Here is a 14,093-nt window from a genome sequence, read left to right as displayed (position 1 = left end):
GCGTGTCCTAGGTCTTCCCCGGGGTCTCCTCCCGGTGGGACGGGACCGGAACACCTTCCCTGGAAGGCGTTCCGGAGGCATCCGAAACAGATGCCCAAGCCACCTCAGCTGACCCCTCTCGATGTGGAGGAGCAGCGGCTCTACTCCGAGCTCCTCCCGGGTGACCGAGCTTCTCACCCTATCTCTAAGGGAACGCCCAGCCACCCTGCGGAGAAAGCTCATTTCGGCCGCCTGTATCCGGGATCTTGTCCTTTCGGTCATGACCCAAAGCTCATGACCATAGGTGAGAGTAGGAACGTAGATTGACCGGTAAATCGAGAGCTTCGCCTTGCGGCTCAGCTCTTTCTTCACCACGACAGACCGATACATCGACCGCATTACTGCAGAAGCTGCACCGATCCGTCTGTCAATCTCCCGTTCCATCCTTCCCTCACTCGTGAACAAGACCCCTAGATACTTAAACTCCTCCACTTGAGGCAGGCACTCTCCACCAACCTGAAGTGAGCAAGCCACCCTTTTCCGACTGAGGACCATGGCCTCAGATTTGGAGGTACTGATTCTCATCCCCACCGCTTCACACTCGGCTGCAAACCGTCCCAGCGCATGCTGAAGGTCCTGGTTTGAAGAGGCCAACACGACAACATCATCCGCAAAGAGCAGAGACGAAATCGTGTGGTCCCCAAACCTGACACCCTCCGGCCCCTGGCTGCGCCTAGAAATTCTGTCCATAAAAATTATGAACAGAACCGGTGACAAAGGGCAGCCCTGCCGGAGTCCAACATGCACTGGGAACAAGTCTGACTTACTGCCGGCAATGCGGACCAAGCTCCTGCTTCGGTCGTACAGGGACCTGACAGCCCTTAGCAAAGGACCCAGGACCCCATATTCCCGAAGCACTCTCCACAGGATGCCGCGAGGGACACAGTCGAATGCCTTCTCCAAATCCACAAAACACATGTGGATTGGTTGGGCAAACTCCCATGAACCCTCCAACACCCCGTAGAGGGTATAGAGCTGGTCCAGTGTTCCACGGCCCGGACGAAAACCACACTGTTCCTCCTGAATCCGAGGTTCTACTATCGGCCGTATTCTCCTCTCCAGAACCCTGGCATAGACTTTCCCGGGGAGGCTGAGAAGTGTGATCCCCCTGTAGTTGGAACACACCCTCCGGTCCCCCTTCTTAAAAAGAGGGACCACCACCCCGGTCTGCCATCCCAAAGGCACTGTCCCCGACCGCCACGCGATGTTGCACAGGCGTGTCAACCAAGACAGCCCCACAACATCCAGAGACTTGAGGTACTCAGGGCGGATCTCATCCACCCCCGGTGCCTTGCCACCGAGGAGTTTCTTGACCACCTCAGTGACTTCAGCCCGGGTGATGGACGAGTCCACCTCTGAGCCCTCATCCTCTGCTTCCTCAATGGAAGATGTGACGGCGGGATTGAGGAGATCCTCGAAGTACTCCTTCCACCGCCCGACGACATCCCCAGTTGAGGTCAACAGCTGGCCACCTCTACTGTAAACAGCGTTGGTAGGGCACTGTTTCCCTCTCCTGAGGCGCCGGACGGTTTGCCAGAATCTCTTCGAGGCCAGCCGATAGTCCTTCTCCATGGCCTCACCGAACTCCTCCCAGGCCCGAGTTTTTGCCTCCACAACCACCCGGGCTGCAGTCCGCTTGGCCTGTCGGTACCCGTCAGCTGCCTCAGGAGTCCCACAAGCCAACCAGGCCTGATAGGACTCCTTCTTCATTTACAATTGTTTGTATCACAAAAGGGTGTGTGTGTGTGTGTGTGTGTGTGTGGGAGGGAGGGAGAAAGGCAGAATGTATGTATGTTTGTGCATGTGTGCGCATAAGGACATTTGTGCTTGGTTGCACAAATGAGGGATGAGCGAAGAAAAGACAACGACATTAAAGTGGATGACCTATTAGTGAACTTTCCCTCCTATTAAGTAACCGTCTCTGTCGTGGTGAACCAGGGAATGTGACAGATATTCACCTGGCAGTGTGTGACTGGACAGTAGGCAGGGAAACAAGCCAGTAATGATACCTGGAGACACGGTGGATATCTGAGAGGGCTTGGAGTCTGGGGGGGAAGGGGGGGGGTGAAAAGGACATGAATAGGTCAGGAGAGAGGGGGAGGAGAGAGGGGGAGGAGAGAGTGAGGGATGAGGTGACAGGAGAAGGTGAGAGGGTGAAAAGGAGGAAATGTTAGAGGAGGCAATTATATTGTGTGTGTGTGTGTGGGGGGGTGGGTTGGATGGGATGGTTTGTGGATGTCAGTGACAGAGAGGGAAAGGAAGGCCAGGCAATCCATATGAAAAACATTAGGTCTCGTAGTGATGGTCCATCTCTCTATTTATTCTCAAAATCTTGCTTTCATGAACCTCTAACTCTAACCTCAACCTAAAGCTAGCCTTATCCGTAAACACAAAACTTAGTCTGAACCTCAAATGTAACCTCTGACACTAATATGACATAACCCTAATTCTAACCGCTACAGTAATTTACAGTCTAAACATAATCGGAAGGCATTGGAATGAATGCCCTAACGTACCTGAGCATACACACGCATCTGCCAAACAAAGACTCACAGGACTGTTTTAGTCACATCAAAACACCTCCTAATTAAATAGCTGTGCTACTCCCAAAACTCTAACCATATTTCGATTTAGTTTGTCGGATATTTACCGTATAGTATATACTCTTACCACCCATCAACATTTATCTCCAATACTCACCTATTAGTTTACATATATACATGTGAGGTTAAATAGATTTAGTGTATTCTGTCTCCGTCAGTTGTCTAACTGCAAATTAACCTCAAGCATCACTCTGGTTGTGTGTAAAAGGTGGCTGGTTTGAGAAGCAATACCATGGGCATGCTCCCACCCATTGAGGATATCCTGATGAAAGCCTGTGGTATTAACAAGGACACTTCCTACCCAAGCCACTCATGGTTTATTTGCCTACTGCTGATTGGACAGGGACTGGTATAAAGCAGAGGGTCTCATCTGCAAAAAAACATCAGTGCTGTACACTTAACCTGATCTGATCCCCTACAGAGAATTACGGGTGATCTCACCTATACATACACACACACACACACATACACACATACACATACACACATACACACATACACATATACACATATACACATATACACATACACATATACACATATACAGACAGCATCTTAATGTATTCTACATTTTCAGCAATGGCACACTTTTATGTTTTAATGTGTATATTTTTCTAGCATTGTCTACCAGGAACCTGCAAGTAACCTGCATGTAATATGAATAATAAAAAAACACATATATACATTCCCACTTTCATGCGAGCACACACACACACCTACCACATTCATCATGCACTCCACATACAAACATAAGTCCTTATTACGCAGATTGGAGTATATGTGGAGTGTTTGGGTGTGTGTGTTTGTGGAGGTATTCACTCATCACCTGAGGGTCTTGACTCATCACCATGGTAAATGGGGCATACTCTCTGCGTGATGAGGTTGTTACTCACGGTCACTCTGGGCCACTCCAGCAGGAACACAGCTGGTGCCGGAACACGGCCCTGCTAATTCATCAACACACTGACAGCCTAACGTAGCCTGACGTCTGTGTTGACTCTATGGCAGAATGGGAAAGTAGTGGATTGATATGCCGTCTGTGTCCCCAGCACTCACTCAAACAGAGCCAGCGACCAAGGCATCAAAGCACCCTCTCAACCTTTCCTTCTGTGTTTGGGTGTGTGTGTGTGTGTGCAGGTTTTATTTAAAAAATGGGGACCAAAATCATTGCCAAAACCGTGGTTCCCAGTGAAAATGCATAAATCAGGTTTTCCTTTTCTGTTTAAGGTAAATGTTTCAGTTGGGTTTAGGTTTAAAATTAGGGATTAGGTGTTACAAGTTTGGTTATGGGTTGATTGCATTCCTGCTATGATTGATTTCTCTTGCAGGACAAATAGTACTCACTTGAATACAGTTTATGGAACTTTCTTAATTTGGTAGCCTAGCATTATAACCCACTAGATTACAAGACTTAATTATGAGCTAACCTAAAGAAATGTTTCAATGATGATGATAAAGTAAAATAATGCATTTGGCTTTATGAATTATGTTAGTCTTTAAATAGCTACCTAATGACATTTTGTGTCTAAAATTAAACTGGTAGCATAAAAAATGGCAGACAGAAGTTCTGTCTACTAATCATTTTCTTCCTTTGTTTTTAAACCTCTGCGATGCACTAACCCTAACCAAATCTGATATCAGCAACCATTAAGGAAGGCATTGGATTGAATACTCAGTTGGACATCAGACCAAAAATGTATGTTCAAAGTAATATTGCAATAAAAGGTGCAAACCATTAATAAAAGTATTTTTGAAGCTAACTGAAGTGTAGGTGAACTATTTGTTTTTTTGGTGCTGTTACGGTTGAATGAAGACAGTACACAACGATGGCCCATGAAAATGTAATAGCATTTGTCATTCTCTCATAGAAAAAGTGATTCTAAATACTTCAAAGCACCATCTAAACACCGTAAACAAGCATTCCATTTGTATAACTACTTAAAAATACCTACCTTAACCTAACAACCTAATCTAACCATTACTTCTAGTTCTAACCCTGACTATTCTACTTATTTCAATTTCATTTTCATGTAGTCACCATTCGTAATTGTTAGCTGCACTGCTAGGTTATGCTAAACCATGACTGTACATGTTAAATAAGAGTGAGAGAGCAAGAGAAACAGGAGGGAGAAATGTAGGTGGTGGGGTGTCCTCCTATTAGACCTATTTACAGAAATTAAACATTCCATTATAACAAACCTTAAGTGTACAATCTAAAACCATATGACTCTTTCAAGATGTTTTGTACCCGACTATCAGAGATTCAGTCAAGTGACCTTGAGAGGCAGTGAATGGGAGCGATTTAAGGAGGGAGAGGGTTAGGAGAGTGCAAACATCAATAGAGGGCTAGGGAGAGTTAAGAGATTGTAAGGAGAGAGAAAGGAGCAGAGGGAGGAGAAGGAGGTGTTACATTGTACTAGCTAACTGTCAGGTTAAACGCATGGCATCGCCTGGGTGACGTCGTGTCATGTAGCCGTAGCCCTCTAATCAGAAGGTTGCGGCCATTGAGCTCGTCTTTGTCTCTCAGTCTGTGGCTGGTTCTCGCAGGATGGAAAAGCTGGCTCTGAGTTGGTCTGCTATCCCGCCGTCCTTGTGCTAATACGTATTAGTAAATATTCACGTGTACACAGATCTGATGTTACTCATCTTTGCGCTAGCGAGGCGTGCTGAGAGTCTCCGCCTACACATTCCAATAGCCATCATTCCCCTTTACAAGCAGCCCAAGCAGCATGACCTCCAGACATGACTCATCAAGCTGACATTGTTTCCACGAGAACTGTGTCTATCTGGGAAGGGAAGTGGGTGTGTGTGTGTGTGTGTGTGTGTGTGTGTGTTTGGGGGGGGGGGGGGGTTGGGGGGGATCACAGTCTACCAGATGGCTCGGATTCCTTCTCACAGACGCATTACTTAAGCATTAAATCCTCATTTGAACAATACAGCTGTGGGGGTGTTCTTCACTAACCTCCTGGTCCCCAGTCCTTGCTCAGTAAACACATCACAGGACATCACTTTACGAAAGTTATCAATGGAACAGTTATATTAACAATTCTGAGAAATTTTGTTTTTTCCAGACTTAAACCAGATGTTCAATTTATTTGGTTTGATATACTATTAATTATGCTACTTAATGCATCTCAATGGGCGCTGGTGAATATTTAGTCTAATTTTCATTACTATAGCTTGATAACAAACCTTATTTAAAGCAAATCGTGATCAGGGATGATTGTTATAGTTTATTGTTATAGACAAAATGATTTTTATAGTTTAAGTGGAGAAAAAATATGACTTTTTACCAAACATATGCTTATAATTATGAGAGACACGGTCACGGCTCTCTGAAAAATCTGAAAGCTGTCACGATGCAGTGAGGATCAGTGCCACCGTCCCGTACACCACCAGTTCCCATCTCTCCACAAACACATCCCGGACTTGTCTTTGTGTCACATGTCTTCAACTATTCACACCAGGTCCCAATCATCTCATTATGTGTTTAAATGTTTCCCCTCTGCTCCCCACATTTGTCCATCATTGTTGTCACTGTCTGTATGCACATGTTGGTGAGTGGCTTCCGTTTTGTGCTGTTTAAAGGATTCAGCCCCTTTGTTTTCTTTAAGTTTGTTTTTGTATGCTCATCGAGTTTCATTTCACCTGCGCCTGGTTCCTCCACTATCACTACCGTTACAAAAGCATTGCTTTCTGATTTTATATCCTTAGGAGAAACTCACCTGAATAATGGCGGTCAAATCAACCCAAATCAAGACGGTCATCTTCATGTTAACTTTCACCTCATAGTATTTTGTAGTTTATACAATTTCAATGAATATGGGAACATTTTATTCTGTTTCTTGTTATTTTATTGTATTTATTCACCTCTTCACATCAATCATCCTTTTAAATTTAAAGACCACAGAGGATTTCCAGTGATGGAACTAAAGATTAATATTGCATTCAGGTCATTCCAGCACACACGCGTGCTTGCGTGCATGTGTGTGTGCGCTCACAGAGGCTGGATGTGTCATTGTCCTCTGGCTGTCTCTGTCTTGTCACAGGGCTGTCATGTGAACAGAGTGAGCAGTAAGGCTCTGGGGTGGACTGGTTCTGCTCTGTCATCTCTGGTAAATTGTGTGGGTGTATGTCTTTGTGTGTGTATTTACTCCAATGGTGGAGATGACTGTCTAATATATTGTATATGAAAGGGATAATCAACTAGGGTCTATGTGTTCTTTGTAACATGGAAGGTGTTCCATGGTGGGTTAGCAGAGTGGAACACACCTTCCATTAATTAGGTTAGCAGAGTGGAACACACCTTCCATTAATTAGGTTAGCAGAGTGGAACACACCTTCCATTAATTAGGTTAGCAGAGTGGAACACACCTTCCATTAATTAGGTTAGCAGAGTGGAACACACATACATACATACATTTTCTTCCGCTTCATCCGGGGCCGGGTCGCGGGGGCAGCAGTCTAAGCAGAAATGCCCAGACTTCCCTCTCCCCAGACACTTCCTCCAGCTCTTCCGGGGGGACACCGAGGCGTTCCCAGGCCAGCCGGGAGACATAGTCCCTCCAGCGTGTCCTAGGTCTTCCCCGGGGTCTCCTCCCGGTGGGACGGGACCGGAACATCTTCCCAGGAAGGCGTTCCGGAGGCATCCAAAATAGATGCCCAAGCCACCTCAGCTGACCCCTCTCGATGTGGAGGAGCAGCGGCTCTACTCTGAGCTCCTCCCAGGTGACCGAGCTTCTCACCCTATCTCTAAGAGATCGCCCAGCCAGCTTGGGGAGAAAGTTCATTTCGGCCGCCTGTATCCGGGATCTTGTCTTTTCGGTCATGACCCAAAGCTCATGACCATAGGTGAGAGTAGGAACGTAGATTGACCGGTAAATCGAGAGCTTCGCCTTGCGGCTCAGCTCTTTCTTCACCACAACAGACCGATACATTGACCGCATTACTGCAGAAGCTGCACCGATCCATCTGTCAATCTCCCGTTCCATCCTTCCCTCGCTTGTGAACAAGACCCCTAGATACTTAAACTCCTCCACTTGAGGCAGGCACTCTCCACCAACCTGAAGTGGGCAAGCCACCCTTTTCCGACTGAGGACCATGGCCTCGGATTTGGAGGTACTGATTCTCATCCCCACCGCTTCACACTCTGCTGCAAACCGTCCCAGTGCATGCTGAAGGTCCTGGTTTGAAGGGGCCAACACGACAACATCATCCGCAAAGAGCAGAGACGAAATCGTGTTGGCACCAAACCTGACACCCTCCAGCCCCTGGCTGCGCCTAGAATTTCTGTAAAAATTAAGAACAGAACCGGCGACAAAGGGCAGCCCTGCCGGAGTCCAACATGCATTGGGAACAAGTCTGACTTACTGCCGGCAATGCGGACAAGGCTCCTGCTTTGGAATGGAACACACCTTCCATTAATTAGGTTAGCAGAGTGGAACACACCTTCCATTAATTAGGTTAGCAGAGTGGAACACACCTTCCATTAATTAGGTTAGCAGAGTGGAACACACCTTCCATTAATTAGGTTAGCAGAGTGGAACACACCTTCCATTAATTAGGTTAGCAGAGTGGAACACACCTTCCATTAATTAGGTTAGCAGAGTGGAACACACCTTCCCTTAATTAGGTTAGCAGAGTGGAACACACCTTCCATTAATTAGGTTAGCAGAGTGGAACAAACCTTCCATTAATGTCAAAGTGAAAATGCAATATTTGTAATACCACACATTAAAAAAAAAAAAAAAAAAACATTAATAGTCAAAAGTTGCTTAACAAATCCCATAAGTTAGATAATTAGGAGTTTTTCATATGTATTTTTTAATTACAATTCCTTCTTCTGTTGCTAATAAATACATGTAACCCTTGGTTCTTAGGGATCCCAGAGTTCAATCTAGAGTTTGAGTCAGTTAGTCAACGGGGGATAGTCAAAGTCAAGGGTAAATATTTGAAAGAGAAATCCCGTTGGTGCCGGTTTGTTGAACTGACACAATCCTACCACAGGCTTCCGGGATGTTGTGGTGAAGGTTCACGGTTCATTGGAAAGGCTCGCCATCTATGGATCAATGGTTCACCTGATATGATTCAAAAACTGAAGCTTGAATCATGTCCCCCATGCACTTTTCCATTAAACGCTGAAAAGTGTTGGACGCGTTTTGTGATCCCCTGCAATTCCACTCCCAAAAACCAAGAGGGCACACGAATGCTGTCTTGTCTTTGTCACTCTGTCATCGCAATCTGGTAATAGCCACTTTTCAGGTCCGTTACTGAAAACCACTGAGATCCGCTCAGGGCTGAGAAGGATTCCTCAAGATTCGGTAATGCATACGCATCTTTGATCGTTTGCATGTTTAATCGCCAGTAGTCTACACATAATCTGACATCACCGTTCTTCTTTTGAGTTCGACTATTGGAGATGCAAAAGGAGACTGTGATTCGTGAATGATCCCTGCTTCAAGAAGAGACTGCAGGTGACGCCTCACTGCGTCAAAATCCTGAGGATGAATAGGACGTGGGCATTGCTTGAAAGGTGTCTCATCCTTGAGTTTGATTGAATGTTTCACTTCTGTTGCATGTCCGTAGTCGCGATCGTGATGAGAGAAAATGTCTGAAAATGTGTTTAACTTATTTGTCATACAAGCTTTCCACTCCTCGGTAAGTGATTCTCCAAAGTCGAAGGTTAGATTTGAACGTGGCTGCTTGTTTGTTTGGCTAGTGGGCTGTTGGTGGCTACTGCAACTAACGGTGTTCTGAGTTGGAACAATCTCTTTAACAGCACTAAGTTCACCGATGATACACCTGACAGGAAGGCAAATGTTTCGATCAGTTTCATTCCTTACCACTACAGGTATTTTGTATGGGGCGTCTCTTAGGTCGTTAATGAGACAACATTCGACAAAAATTCCCCCAGGTAAGGATGACACGGTAGGTTGCTCAAGTAAGGCACCTTTTTCATTGTTAACATTGTCAATATTTGCATATACCTCCAGCACTATATTTTCACCAGCATAGATTACACTTGGCTCGTTATTTCTCAGGTTGACGAGACCTAGTCTGCCATTTAAACTATGCTTGTGTCTGATTTGTAAAGTTCTCAGGACTTGGTGGTAGCCACAGTAAGCACTCTTTCGAAATGTATTGTCATCACAAAACTGTTCATACAGTGGATCGAGAGTGCTAGTTCCAATTAACAACGGGGTGAGACTGTTGGACCTAACATCTGGCACTACTAGGGCAAGTGTTTTTAATTCAGGCTGACTAACAATTAACTCAAGCTGAAGGTTATTAATCAGCACATTGTTCCAGCAGCCCCTACAGAATTGCTTTAAGAGCTGCTTGTCTGAATCTTGAAGCAAAACGGTTTTCATTTTCACAATTCTATTCAAAAGGGTCTGCAATCTCTGGAGATAGTTGGAAGGTTTCTTGCCTGAGTTCTGATTTAACATTTAGAAACTGGGCGAAAATCTTCCACCGTAGCATAGGCTGAGTCAAGCAGGTTGAGGAAAGCTTTTGGCTTTGCATGGTAACCAAGCGACTTGACAACCGAAGCGGCAGGGGGAAGCAAACTATCAACAATGCATCTTACCAGCTGTGCACTGGAAGCGGTAGGATCAGCCAAGTGACATTCAATGCTGTTCCTCCAAGTCTCATAATCGACTTCAAGGTTTGGGCAAGGGACTTTGCCGGAAAAAGGTCTAACTTTTACTGGTGCATGTATTTGCGAAGAGGTCAGAACTTTTGACAATGCGTTCGACCACTACACGCTTCACCTCAGGCGGAGTAAGTTGTTCGGCAGTTTGCAAGAAAAAAGATACTGGCAATTGAGTAGGTATAGCATTTACCATAGGTCTGAAAAGAGGGCTAAGGGGGTCAAGAGAACGTTGCTCATCATTGACTGAATCCATTTGAGTGGCATCAAGGAAAACGGGACCTGTGGCTGTTCCAGCAGGTGCCACAACTGTACCCTGAGGTCTGTCAGATTCACCTTGCTCTTTCAGTAATCCAGTGATTTGTGCTAACTTGTCATATAGCAGGTTTTAAAAAGATTTTCCACTGCGTTTTGCAGTATTTTGGGGATCAGACAGAAATGTTTTGGTAAGATCGGTACCCTTTTTACTTGAGTATAAACTGGATAAATCTTCAACATGGAAGGCAACATCATCATCTGTATCACTGGTTCTATCAAAAGGTAAATCCTTCTCAAGTGTCTCCACAGCAGCACCAGTTACATATTCTACAAGGGCTTTACTATAGAACTATACTATAGAGGTTTTGTCTGAAACCTTGACAATTCTATTAATAGACCCAAATTGCTTTAAATCTTCATAAATCTTTGTCTAAATCCCCATTTGTCAAACCTGATACAATGACTGCATTGGGGACCTTAATACCTTCGTTCTCAATCACATCCATTTTCTTTCCCTTTTCTTTTGACGGAAAGGCACTTGGGTTATTACTTACTAAAAGCTCCTGGCTGGCTCGCCAAGTTTATTGTGTAACCCTTTGAGGGTATGTACACCCTAGGTTTGTAGGAGCTGAGAAGTACAGCAATAACCAAGCAACACACAGATGTAACGGTTTGAAATGTGTAAACTTTTTAGTTCAACAAAATATTTCAAGCACTTCACAACAATTGTGTGCACACTACCTATGGGCCCAGAATACATTTAAAATAAAATGTCCTTTCTGAAAATGATCCTTGGAAATGGATCCCAGAGTTCAATCCAGAGTTCGAGTCAGTTAGTCAAAGGGGGATAGTCAAAGTCAAGGGTAAATATTTGAAAGAGAAATCTCGTTGGTGCCGGTTTGTTGAGCTGACACAATCCTACCACAGGCTTCCGGGATGCTGTGGTGAAGGTTCACGGTTCATTGGAAACGCTCGCCATCTATGGATCAATGGTTCATCTGGTATGATTCAAGAACTGGAGCTTCTGGAACTTCTGCTCGCCGCATGAAAAAGACCTGACCAAGAGGGGATTTCCAGTATGAGAAACCAGGACAGATAAAAGCGATTTCTGGATGGCTCTCCAACTTCTTTTCGTGGGAGAACCCGAAGCAGTGCTCCATCTGATTTTAGCGATGTTAAGCTAACGGAAGTACTTTTGCACGCTACTTCCGGTTTCCAACAAAATAAAATCTATTTTTCCCAAATAAAATCCCCATTACTCAAACGTGAAGTATGGATAAATAATTAAATACAATTAACTGATGAACCCCTTTTTTTGGCGGGTTACAAGCATCTCTAAGGTCCCTCAGTAAGATTTAAATATATATTAGGAAATGTTTTTAAAGTCTCATAAGAAGGGCAGTAATTGACAGATGGGTAACCAGAATCACCTTCATACACTAAGTACATACCTATACTTATATTTGGTGCTGCTAGTAGTAGATGAAACCTAACGACAGAATACACAATAATGACAGACAAAATCTACAAGATGACAGGTTTTGTGTGCAATATGCAACTTGGTGAGCATGTAGTAAGTGTATCCATTACATAGTAGTTTGTGTTTGCAGACTTACAGTAAATTCTAGACAATATGAACATCTATTTCATTATGAGTTAGGAGGTGTCTTCATGTGAAAGTACAGTCCCCTTAGTCTCTGTTTGGCAGATGGGCGGTTACTCAGGTGCTATAGTACAGGGAAAACTCATCCTAATTTGCCTGACTGCCCTTCACCTGCTGGTCTTTCTAGCCTTGATCGAGGACATATGGCAGGAATCTGTTCTTTCTGCAGATCGTACAATGCAGACCCAAACCAGATTGTGATGAAGAATGTGATGGTGGACTCTACAAATGTTGCGTATAGCTGGGTCAGGATAAATACAGACATTTGTTAAAAATAACAAATCAAACGATGTATCTCTTTCATCATGTTCAAGTTAATAATTAAGCTGTGGATGATTAATTAAACCACCCAGCTACATTAAAAAGCCAGTCAGCCTTCTGAACTGAGCCGCAGAACAGGAAAAAGACAGCTCAGGGAGGTCACCATGAGGCCATTGGTGAATTTAAAACAGCCAGAGTTCAGTTGTTTTCTTGGAAGAAAACTGAGGATTGATCAATCGTATTGTAGTGACTCTACAATAATGACGTAAGACCGTGGCAAAGATTTGGAAATGTTTTCCAAAAAAAGAAAACAGGAAAGTGAATAAGCACAGGTAAAGTCATATAAGAATGATAGAAACAAAGGTCTATCTCCTTAAAACCAGACACTGGGAAAGTCCTTTCCCCAGGATAATAACCAACAACATAAGGCCAAATCTAAACTTAAGTTTCTTAGCAATACAGTACAAGAGTAGACAAGGATGACAATCCTTTTAGAGAATAGGATGATTTACATTATGTAGGACCTAGCAGAAATGTGTCTGTGTTTGCTCAGTGGGGAGAATATTAGTCTAATCAAAGTTATTGTTTCATTTTCATTGATAAAACTTTACCTAAAGTTTACTTATCTTTACCAGAAATGTTGTGGAGATTGTAGGCAGGATCACATAAAACATCATTCATTTGTTTTCATTTTATTTACACTTTTTCTCTCTGATTTTGTAAAATGCAATCCATGTCGTTGTTTTACAGTTGGACATATTGTTTCGTCAGAGCAGACCTTTATCATTTTCCATTAGTGCTTCCCAGTCCAGGCCAAGGTGTTGCACTAGGTTGAAAGCATGTTTCCCTGTCAAAATAGTATTTGTTGCATTGGGCAACAAGGCTAGATAATTGGCTGGCTTGCTTGTTTATTTCATTGTTGTTTTCCATTTATTGTTTACTATTGAATAACAAGTGACAACAGCTACATGAATCACAAAATCACTCATATGAGTATTGAAAATAACTGCAGTTCCTTGTAATTGTCTTCTGATCAGTAGAGGGTATGTTGGGAAAATGTCCTGCAATTTACATTTTTACCAGTTTACCTAAAGAAATGGATAGCGAACATAATTCTCAGAAAAGTCTTGTTTATCTAAATGAAACTACAGTGTAAATAAGCCCCTACTGTAAGCAGTCTTAAAACACATCACGTAATAATGTAGAAATTCTCCATTCTCCTTACCTCACTCAGGATGCAGGACCAGAACTTGTCCAGGCACTTGGCATTTCACATCTGGAATAATGTACCTCATTCTTGTTGAGGTTCCCGGCTTGTGCAACCAAACCCCTGAAACTCATTCAGAATGCAGTGGGCCGCCTGGTGTTCAACCTTCCCAAGTTCTCCCACGTCACCCCTCTTCTTGGGCTTCCAGTTGAAGCCTACTTTGTTAAAGAGTAATTAAAATAGTTCCACTAACTCCACCTGTCTGTTGCCTCTTATTAACTTTTATTGTTTTTTATTGTTTATTATTTGTATGGTCTACTTTCCAACACCGACCTTTGTCAATAGCTTATCCTTTGATCAGACTGCACTCACTGCTAAACTGTGTAGTTGTTCCATCTTGGTCTTTAAAAA

General features: G+C 43.8%; 1 long non-coding RNA gene across 1 annotated transcript; it reads left to right on the top strand.

The window, feature by feature from the left end:
• Positions 1 to 8,539: 8,539 nt before the first annotated feature.
• LOC109616031 lies at positions 8,540 to 13,929 on the top strand. Its single transcript, XR_002197065.2, has 3 exons — positions 8,540 to 9,299; positions 9,493 to 9,555; positions 13,710 to 13,929. It is a non-coding gene; the product is annotated as an uncharacterized LOC109616031 (long non-coding RNA).
• Positions 13,930 to 14,093: the final 164 nt, after the last annotated feature.

Source organism: Esox lucius, chromosome 8, assembly GCF_011004845.1.
Source record: "Esox lucius isolate fEsoLuc1 chromosome 8, fEsoLuc1.pri, whole genome shotgun sequence".
Taxonomy (NCBI): Eukaryota; Metazoa; Chordata; class Actinopteri; order Esociformes; family Esocidae; genus Esox; species Esox lucius.
The sequence above is the reverse complement of the archived record's forward strand: the minus strand, read 5'-3'. Positions and strand labels throughout refer to the sequence as shown.